Source organism: Bombina bombina, chromosome 7 (genome assembly GCF_027579735.1).
Source record: "Bombina bombina isolate aBomBom1 chromosome 7, aBomBom1.pri, whole genome shotgun sequence".
NCBI lineage: Eukaryota > Metazoa > Chordata > Amphibia > Anura > Bombinatoridae > Bombina > Bombina bombina.
In genome coordinates, this window is record NC_069505.1 from 320681146 (window position 1) to 320692170 (window position 11025).

The following is an 11025-nucleotide window of genomic DNA, read 5'->3' on the forward strand; positions in this document are numbered from 1 at the left end:
TTTTATGCATACATTTATACTACTTGGATTCCATTTTGATAGTCTGCGCGGTGTTATATAATCACGATGGAGCATCCTTATCTGTGATTCTCTAAGAATCATGGACAGAGTTGCTTTCCTCACCATATGCAAACTGTCTGTGATCCAAACTGATCCCATATCCTCCCCAATGTCTGCTTCCCATTTGTCCACTATTTTATCCATAACTTCCAACTCTCCCCTACAATTCATAGTTTGATAAATTCCTGATAGTGAGAAAGAGCCAGCTAAGAACGTCTTTTGAGGTAGATCAAAAAACGATGGATCCCAGAATTGAGCATTTTTCTCTATCATGCTTGAGACATAGTGTCGAGCTTGTAGAAAAGCAAAGAACTGCATATTTGGAATATCAAATCTACTTTGTAGTGAGTGAAAAGAATGAATATTTTTACTTAAGGGGTCCACCATGTCTCCTATTGTCTTCAGCCCTTTAGTCTCCCATATCCGAAACACTTTTGAATCTTTACCCGCTGGAAAATAAATGTTGTTTAAGAAAGGAATGGATCTGGGTGACATCACAGGGCATTTTATAGATTTATGAATTAAATGCCAGGCTCGAAGAGCATCCCCAAAGAGTATATGCGACTGTATCTGTTTTGGAAGATCTTTACAAGAAATAAAAGACAAAAACGAGAGATTCCATTGCTTTTTCCAGAATTTTTTCACAAAAATGATATGTATTTAATTGCCAGTCTATGACTATTCGTGCCAGCGCAGCCCAATTATAGATTTTAAAATTGGGTAATCCTAGACCTCCCCTTGAATAACCTGCATATAGTTTCCTAAGAACAATTCGGGGTTTCTTTCCTTTCCAAAGAAACATTGCTATTGCTTTATTTAAAAGATTTAGATCTCTTTTAGTGATAAGACAAGGGAGCATAAGTGAAGGATATAAAAATTTAGGAAGGATCACCATTTTTATCTTTTCCTGCTAATGTAAGGGGGGATTTTTCCAATGTTCCAATAATGAGATTATTTCCAAGCATTGTTCCGCAATATTTAATTCATATATTAAGTTAGGATTACTTGATATTCTAATACCCAGGTAGGTGAGTGAGGATGAAACTTCTTTAAAAGGATACTGAGAGGCGTTATTATTGGATTTATGCAGCCATAAAATCTCTGACTTAGCAGTATTAATTCTGTAGCCCGAAAGACACCCAAAATTAGATATTAATTGTAAAATTTTAGAAATATGCAAGGCTGGATTTTCAACAAATAGCAACATGTCGTCTGCATACAATGCTAGATGAATTGACTCCCCATTGATATTCATACCTGGGAAGATAGAACGCAGTTTTATAGCAAGGGGTTCCAAAACCAAATTAAAAAGAAGTGGCGAAAGCGGACAACCTTGTCTTGTTCCTCTCTGAAGAGATATCGTGGGGGAAAAAACCCCATTAACCAAGATATGAGCGGTAGGTTTATGATAGACATTGCAAATTGATGCCAGGAAATTGCCAATAATTCCATAACCTTGTAATGTAGAAAACAAATAATCCCATACGACTCTATCGAAGGCCTTCTCTGCGTCCAGGGACAGCAGGAAGGCCTCCGACAGAGCCCCTCCCCCATTCTCCCTTGAGCATAACCAAAAGTGGGAGATTGTATGTAATGCTCTCCTTAAATTTGTCACTGAAGTTCTGCCCTTCATAAAACCGGTTTGATCAGTATGAATAAGGGTAGGCAATATCATCTTTAAACGTTCTGCCAGAATTTTCATAAATATTTTATAATCTGAGTTAAGTAACGATATAGGTCTATATGACTCCGGCAAAACCTGATCCTTCCCTACCTTTGGGATTAAAGAGATAAAAGCACTAGTAAAGTTTTGTTCTGGATACATACCTTCAATTGAAAGTCTTTGATATAAACGTGAAAGTACCGGCAAAACCTGAACTTTAAGTAGCTTATAAAATTCGATGGGAAGCCCATCGGAACCCGCTGCTTTACTATTTGCTAATGAAGTAATAGTCTTCTCTATTTCTTCCTTCGAGATAGAAGTGTTTAAAATTTCTAATTGCTCTTGAGTAACTTGGGGTAATGTTACGCTTGCCCAGAAGTCTTGGAGGGATGATGTTGATGATTTTGATTGTTTGGAATATAGCTCCGTGTAATACTCTGCAAATGCAGATGCAATAGTCTCTGGTGTTTTAAGTATAGTATTTTTATATCTAATAGCCGCAATATTTTTTCCTATTGTCCGTTTTTTGGTCAGAGATGCCAAAAATTTCCTTGACCTATTTCCGAATCTATAATATTGGCTATCTGTTTTTAATAGGGTGTTTACTGCTTGCTGTTTAAGATAAGCATCTAATTCTTCCTTACTTGCATGATATATTTCTCGGGTAATAGCCGTGGACCTTGTACAATAGGAATGGTAATCAGCCATAACTTTTTCCTGAAGTTGTTGAAGTTTCAACCGCGCCTTTTTACGCAGGTTAGCATCATAGGCTATTATATTACCTGCTAATACTGTCTTAGCTGCGCCCCAGAATACTCCTGGGTCTCCAAGGTGATTCAAGTTCAATCCGATTGGCTGATCCAATCAGCCAATCAGATTGAGCTCGCATTCTATTGGCTGTTTTGATCAGCCAATAGAATGCGAGCTCAATCTGATTGGCTGATTGGATCAGCCAATCGGATTGAACTTGAATCTGATTGGCTGATTCAATCAGCCAATCAGATTTTTCCTACCTTAATTCCGATTGGCTGATAGAATCCTATCAGCCAATCGGAATTGAAGGGACGCCATCTTGGATGACGTCCCTTAAAGGAGCCTTCATTCGTCGGTAGTCCGTCGGTAAAGAAGGATGTTCCGCGTCGGCGGGATGAAGATTCAAGACCCGGCTTGGAAGATGACATCGCCCGGATAGAAGACTTCTTCAGCGCCTCATGGAAGATGACATCGCCCGGATGGAAGACTTTTTCAGCGCCGCTTGGAGGATCACTTCATCGGATGGAAGATTTCTTCAGCGCCGCTTGGAGGATCACTTCTGCCGGTCCGGGTCTCCTCTTCAGTTCCATCGGTGACTCGGCTGAGTGAAGACGACTAAAGGTAGGATGATCTTCAGGGGATTAGTGTTAGGTTATTTTAAGGGGGGTTTGGGTTAGATTAGGGGTATGTGGGTGGTGGGTTTTAATGTTGGGGGGGTTGTATTTTTCTTTTACAGGCAAAAGAGCTGAATTCTTTGGGGCATGCCCCACAAATGGCCCTTTTAAGGGCTGGTAAGGTAAAAGAGCTTTGAACTTTTTTAATTTAGAATAGGGTAGGGCATTTTTTTATTTTGGGGGGGTTTGTTATTTTATTAGGGGGCTTAGATTAGGTGTAAGTAGCTTAAAATTGTTGTAATATTTTTAAAATGTTTGTAACCTATTTTTTTTATTTTTTGTACTTTAGTTAGTTTATGTAATTGTATTTAATTGTAGTTATTTGTAGGTAATTTATTTAATTTATTTAATGATAGTGTAGTGTTAGGTTTAATTGTAACTTAGGTTAGGATTTATTTTACAGGTGATTTTGTATTTCTTTTAGCTAGGTAGTTATTAAATAGTTAATAACTATTTAATAACTATTCTAACTAGCTAAAATAAATACAAAGTTACCTGTAAAATAAATATAATTCCTAAAATAGCTACAATGCAATTATTAATTACATTGTAGCTATCTTAGGGTTTATTTTACAGGTAAGTATTTAGTTTTAAATAGGAATAATTTATTAAAGTATAGTGTAGTGTTAGGTGTAATTGTAACTTAGGTTAGTTTTTATTTTACAGGTAAATTTCTCTTTATTTTAACTAGGTAAGCTATTAAATAGTTAATAACTATTTAATAGCTATTGTACCTAGTTAAAATAAATTGAAAGATGCCTGTAAAATAAAAATAAATCCTAAGATAGCTACAATATAATTATTATTTATATTGTATCTATCTTAGGGTTTATTTTACAGGTAAGTATTTAGTTTTAAATAGGATTAATTTAGTTCATAATAGAAATATTATTTAGATTTATTTAATTAATATTTAAGTTAGGGGGGTGTTAGGGTTAGTGTTAGACTTAGGTTTAGGGGTTAATAATTTTATTACAGTGGCAGCGGTGTAGTGGGGGGCAGGATAGGGGTTAATAAATGTATTATAGGTGGTGACGGTGTAGGGGGGGCAGATTAGGGGTTAATAAATTTAATATAGGTTGCGGTGGGCTCCGGGAGCGGCGGTTTAGGGGTTAATATGTATAGAGTAGCTTGCGGTGGGCTCCGGGAGCAGCGGTTTAGGGGTTAATACATTTATTATAGTTGCGGCGGGGTCAGGGAGCGGCGGTTTAGGGGTTAATATGTATAGAGTAGCTTGCGGTGGGCTCCGGGAGCGGCGGTTTAGGGGGTAATAACTTTATTTAGTTGCGGCAGTGTATGGGGGGACAGATTAGTGGTGTTTAGACTCGGGGTACATGTTAGGGTGTTAGGTGTAGACAGTTCCCATAGGAATCAATGGGATGTCTGGCAGCAGCGAACTTGTACTTTCGCTATGGTCAGACTCCCATTGATTCCTATGGGATCCGCCGCCTCCAGGGTGGCGGTTTGAAAACCAGGTACGCTGGGCCGGAAAAGTGCCGAGCGTACCTGCTAGTTTTTTGATAACTAGCAAAAGTAGTCAGATTGTGCCGAACTTGTGTGCGGAACATCTGGAGTGACGTAAGAATCGATCTGTGTCGGACTGAGTCCGGCGGATCGAAGTTTACGTCACAAAATTCTACTTTTGCCGGTCTCTAGCCTTTGATAACTAAGGCGAATCAGCCTCGCCACAAATACGCTGCGGAATTCCAGTGTATTTGAGGTTGACGGCTTGATAACTAGGGCCCATAATCTTTACCATCGGGATTACGGAGTCTCCAGATATCTACTAATTGAAGCATGTCCTTAAATTTTTTAAAAATTCCCCTTTCAAATTTCCCATTATTTTTGAGAATAGGCTTCTGTACGCACCCGGGGATTCGATATCTATCACACGCGGGGTTTGGGGCTAGATTGAAGTCACCCCCCACGATTACATCCATACCATGAAAAGGCGCTAAGGCCTGAAGAAGACCAGTCCAGAATCCCGCATCTTTTTTATTAGGTGCATAAATGTTACACAGCACCCACATCCTCCCCTTCATATTAATCTGCAATATCAAATACCTACCCTCTGGGTCTTTGATAGTTTTGACAATCTCGAGCTGGAGTCTTTTACCGAAAATAATTATTATACCTCTGCTTGCATTTGTATAGGATGCATAAACTACGGAACCTACCCAATTTTTACATAACTTATCATGCTCTTTATCCGATAGGTGCGTCTCCTGTAAAAACGCTATATCTGTATTAAGCCGCCGTAAATGAGAAAGTATCATTTGTCTTTTTATGGGAGAGTTAATTCCCCCCACATTCCACGATACCAACTTAAGGGTCATCCCCTATTAAAAAAATCTCCATATTTAAAAAACCTTCTATGAGAGAAATAATAAAAAAGAAACAAAGAGAAAAGGGGAGAGGGAGGGGAAATAAGATGAAGAAGAAATACACCAATAGTGAAGACTTCAAATCTAATTTCAAACCGTGTAAATATATTTTAATGTGTAAAATTCGTAACATACATATTTGGTGCCAAAGATAATAAAAAAAAAAAAGAAAAAAAAGAAAATATGTGCACTGTAGAGATTCTTATCTCGTGGACGGGGGGGTAACAAAATAGAAACAAGAACACCTTGAGTGCAATGTGGTATTCATGAGTGTTAAGAAGTACATGCAATACAGAAGTACTAATCTTGTGTATAGAAAAACAGGATAGAAAAAGAGACACCTTGAGTGCAATGTGATATTCATAAGTGTTGAAAAAATGCATGAAATATAAAAATACTTGTCTTATGTAAAGAAGAACAAGGTGAAAAAAAAAAACACCTTACGTGCAAAAATACATAAAGTGAGAGTGTTGAATGTGTAAAAATAAAAAAGTGCCTATCCTGTGAAAAAAGAAAAAGAACAAAAAAAAAAAAACACCCACACCCCATTAACAATAAATTCAAAAGAAAATTCCCACATTTACAAAATGAACCACAGCCAATTATACAAATTATTTTCTGATTTTTTAACAATAAGACTGATAAACATAGATATATAAACTTTTGACCAGTTTTTATATAAACAATAAAAAAAGAAAAAAAAAACATCACATATAATTTTATCATTGAACCTTTCCTTTCCTCTCTCTTCCTTTACTTTCCTTTTTAAAAGCAAGGAGGTATTATCCAAGCAAGATAAAAAAAAACATTATCCAACATAACCAAGTGGGCCCAATTACCCTATTTATCTCTAAATTCATAATTAATAATTCCATAAAATCAAAACATTCCTAGCCTAAAACAAAAACAAACAAACAGACAGTTCTCTAAAAAATGGCCTTTGGACTGTGATCTAGGAATTCTTTAGCCTCATGAGGGGAATCAAAAAATGTTGGCCCCTCTGATGTTAAGATTTTTAATTTAGCCGGGTATAACAAAAATGCTTTTATTCCCTCTTTGTTCAAGATGGTACACAGCGGTGAAAACTCTTTTCGTTTTCTTGATAATTCCATTGAATAATCCTGAAACATCAGTACTTTAGAGTTCTCAAATATAAGAGGAGAATTCTTTCTATATGCTTGTAATAAGGCAACTTTTGTTTGAAAATGTAGGAATTTAACCATGATCTGTCTAGGTTGTGTACGTGTGTTCCTTTCCTGATACTCTGGACCAACCCTGTGAGCCCATTCTACACTACCTTTAAGTGTGCTTACAGACATTTTTAAAAGATTTGCAAGTGTGTTTTCAACAAAGTGTATCAAGTCTACTGACTTAATGGTTTCAGCAACCCCAATTAGATGAATATTATTTCACCTTGACCTGTTCTCCAGGTCTTCCAGGCGTTGATGGAGAACCTGATTTTGCTTTGTAAGGTTTTCAATTGCATTAGAATGGCTTGAAGAGATGTCTTCAAAATCAGACACTCTTCCTTCCAATTCTGTGAATCTAGTTAAGATCTGTTTGATCTCCCCAGAGATATCATCTAGACCCTTTTGTAAATTCTCCATTTTGGGAAGAAATAGTGAGCTTATCTGTTGCACTATCTGATGTGCGTCTTTATTGTTAAGGGTGGAGTCTAACGATTCATTTAATACTTCAGGGGAACCTCTCTGTCTTCTATCACTTTGTTTATATTTAGATGCCATCTTATTAACCCCTAGGTATTTATCCATATACACAATTAGAAATAATCCAAGAGAGAAAAAAAGAAAAAAAAAAGAAAAAAGGAGAAAAAGATAAACAAGTAAAGAAAATTAACTTAAGAATTTTTCTCTATATTTTCCTTCTTGTTATAATCAATATTTAAATTTTGCTTCACTTTTTTCCCTGTATAAAATGAACCGTGGACTCTCTACTATTGTTAAATATTAATTAAACCAAATGCTCTATTGTCCTCACTTGTGTGTTTAGAATAACTTTACATGCTGAGTGGGGGAGAACTAAACATGATTGAAGTCAGTTTTTCTGAATGAAATGAATCATTTTCTACTGACCAGCCAAATATCTGATTAAATATATATATTTATTAACCTTAAAATATATGATTAAAATATATATATTTATTAACCTTACATATACCTTGATATAAATCCCCCTTCCAATTTTAAATAGATGTAGGACACATGTATTTAAATTGATAAATGGTATTTGGTGAGGATGTTGATTGTATGCATTATAGACAGTCTCTCATGCAGAGAGTCTGTCATTTTTGAGCCTTCATGTTTATCAGTTAGGCATCTTTAAACTACAGTATGTCTTTATTTCCTTTGGGGATATGACACTTCATTCTCCCTCTATGACTTGTAGTTGGGACCTTGGATGACATACTCGCAGCTGATTGATTTGGACCCACTTATATATGAAACTTTCATTTTTGGGGATCCATATTTTATAGGCCACTGGAGATATTTTGTCAGTAATGACAAAAGGACCTTTCCATGATGGAAGAAATTTCTTCTCCCTAACCTGATCTCTTCCAAAGTTATAAAGATAAACTTTATCATTTATTTCATATTCCTTTTTGGACGTTTTGAGATCATAATAGGTTTTAGTGGCAGTTGCAGCTCTTTCTAAATTCCTTTGAGCAAATGCAAAGGCATATTGCAGGTGCTTTCTTAGGTTCTCCACATATTGATGTGTATTGGCAGCGTTTATCAAGTGTTGGTCTGATGTACGGTATAGCAGATGTTGAGGTAGAACCATTCTTCTACCAGTCATCAGTTCAAAAGGTGACATCTTGGTAGCACTACTTGGAGTTGCTCTTAAAGGGCCACTGTAAGTAAATATTTTCTATGCCTGTTACTAACTACCCCAAATACGCTTTTTATCAATAGCATTTCATTAACATATGTCTACCGAATATCAGAAATCTTGTCTGCAAATTTAATTGTTTTCCAAACCCACTCCGTGGGTATCCTTTGCTCTGTACCAATCCGTTTACAATACCGAGGTTTCAAAATGGCGCTTTAAACACAAAGTTATTGGTTTAAGTATTTTGAACATGCAGTGCTGAAAATAGTGGGCAGGATAACGTGACATCATCGGCGAATAAAAGATATAACTTTTAGAACGTTATGAAACTTTGTTTTGGAGAAAATATAGGTCAGTAGGTTTTAATTAATGTTTATTAACTTTAATATGTTAGTTGTTTAGCTTAAAAATTATAACAGAAAGTAATCCTTTAATGCCATTAGGACTAGAGGTAGTTTTACATGCCAGTCTTTACCCGTTTCACTCACAAACTTTTTGAGGATTTTAACAATGGACTGGTTGTAACGCTCTACACCACCACTTGAGGCAGCTCTATAAGCAATATGGAGCTTTCTTTTTACCCCTAGTATTTTCCACATTTTTGTCATCACTTCGCTAGTGAAGTGGGTTCCCCGATCTAATTCGATTCTTTGGGGCAAACCAAATCTGGAAAACACATGGTTGATGAGCAATGCTGCACATGTTTCAGCACTATTCTTAGGTGCACTGATGCACTCTACCCATTTAGTGAACAGGCATGTCACGGTTAACATGTATTTGTTACCTCTTGATGATCTAATTACCGGACCAATAAAATCAATTTGTAAATCTGACCATGGCATTACCATCCCCCTTTTCTGCAATGGCGCTCTATGCGTTGGCGCAGTGGGTTGGAACTGTGGACAGATTAAACACCCTTGACAGTAGGTTTGAACATCTTTCAACATGTGTGGCCAAAAAGCGTAGTCACGTAATATTTAATATGTGAGTTTGGCACCACGATGACCAGATGTGGGAGCATCATGGGCATGTTGAAGCATTAGACCTCTGAACTTGGTGGGTACTACCCATTGCTGAATGCCAGTTTTGGAGGTTCTAATTAACAAACCATCCTGTAACTTGAATTGTGATCTGGATTTCATTAAGATTCTAAGATCTTCTTTCACAATACAATCATCTTTTGATATGGGGTTGCTTTCAGTATCTTATATGTGTTTATAGAAGGTGCCTACAATGGGGTCTTCTTTTTGACTAGTGATCAGGTCCTCATTAGGAGAATCCTGACTCTATTGTACCAGGTTAGGCTCACTCTGTTGTATTGCCTAGTTTCTGGTAATGGCTTCTACCTGAATTGCACCCATTAAGTGTTCAATATTAAGGAGTTCTCCAGTTATGGCTCCTTGTTTGGCTAATGAATCCGCAAGATCATTGCCTTCCTTATCTGGGCCTAGAACCCTGGAATGACCCTTGGCCTTTTTCCAGTGTATGGTTAAATCATTGGATACTACCAGATTATCAATCTCGCAGAACAACTTGCCATGCTTGACTGGTTTGTTATTGCTTTTCTGCATGCCATTTATTTTCCAAGTTGGCAAGTATTCAACAAAACTGTCACACACATAATTTGAGTCAGTTAGGATCACAAATTTGTGAATACCATGTTCAATAGCCATTTCAATGGTTTTTAGAACAGCAGTGAGTTCTGCAACTTGACTGGATCTTGGTCCAATGTTAAAACCTATAGATATATTTGAGAATCCATTTGCCCAAGTTATATCAATGCTAACGACTAATCTGCGCTCATTATCAATAGTGGCATGGTAAGATCAACCATCAACATACACCCAAGGTAATGTTTGACAACTGTCCTCATTGTACATTTTATATGGGGAAAGCAATTGTTCCTCCAGGAAATCATTTTCTGATAATTCTTCCCCAGGATCTCTAGCAGTGGACGTGTTTAAACTCTGCGATGTGTTTTTCAAAGTCTGTGCTTTTGATCAAAACATCATCAACATAAGATAAGGTCCCACTTTCCAGTGCATCAGGCATAGCCTTATGCATGAATACAGCAAATTCATGTCCAGAATTTATGTAACAAAAAGGAAGTCTTTGAAATGCATACTGGACCTTTTGGAATGAGAATGCCAGCTTATACTGGTCCTCCTCATGTACCTTTATGGTCCAATATCCCTGCGCACAATCAATGGCAGTGAATATTTTGGATCCATGCATCTGTGCAAGGCACTGGTCAATATATGGTACAGGCCAGCCAGACAAGTACACTCATTTCTTTAGCTGTCTTAAATCAGCACACAAACGCCATTGTCCATTGGGCTTGAGAACACCTATAATAGGATTATTATATGAGCTGTGCACCTGTTTGATAATACCTCTTTCTTCCATATTCCTTATGATTTCTGCAAGAGAATCATATGAGGCTAAAGGAAGTCTGTATTGTTTGACAAATACAGGTGGTGCATTGGGATCTGTTTGTATTCTTGCAATGTGCAAGTCTGTAGTACCACAGTCATAAGAATCCCTAGCAAAAATATCCTTGTACTCCAACAGGAGTTCTCGCAGCAGTTGGCGTTCATCATCGCTGGAACAGTCATTAGCTAAGGATATTTGCTCTTCGACT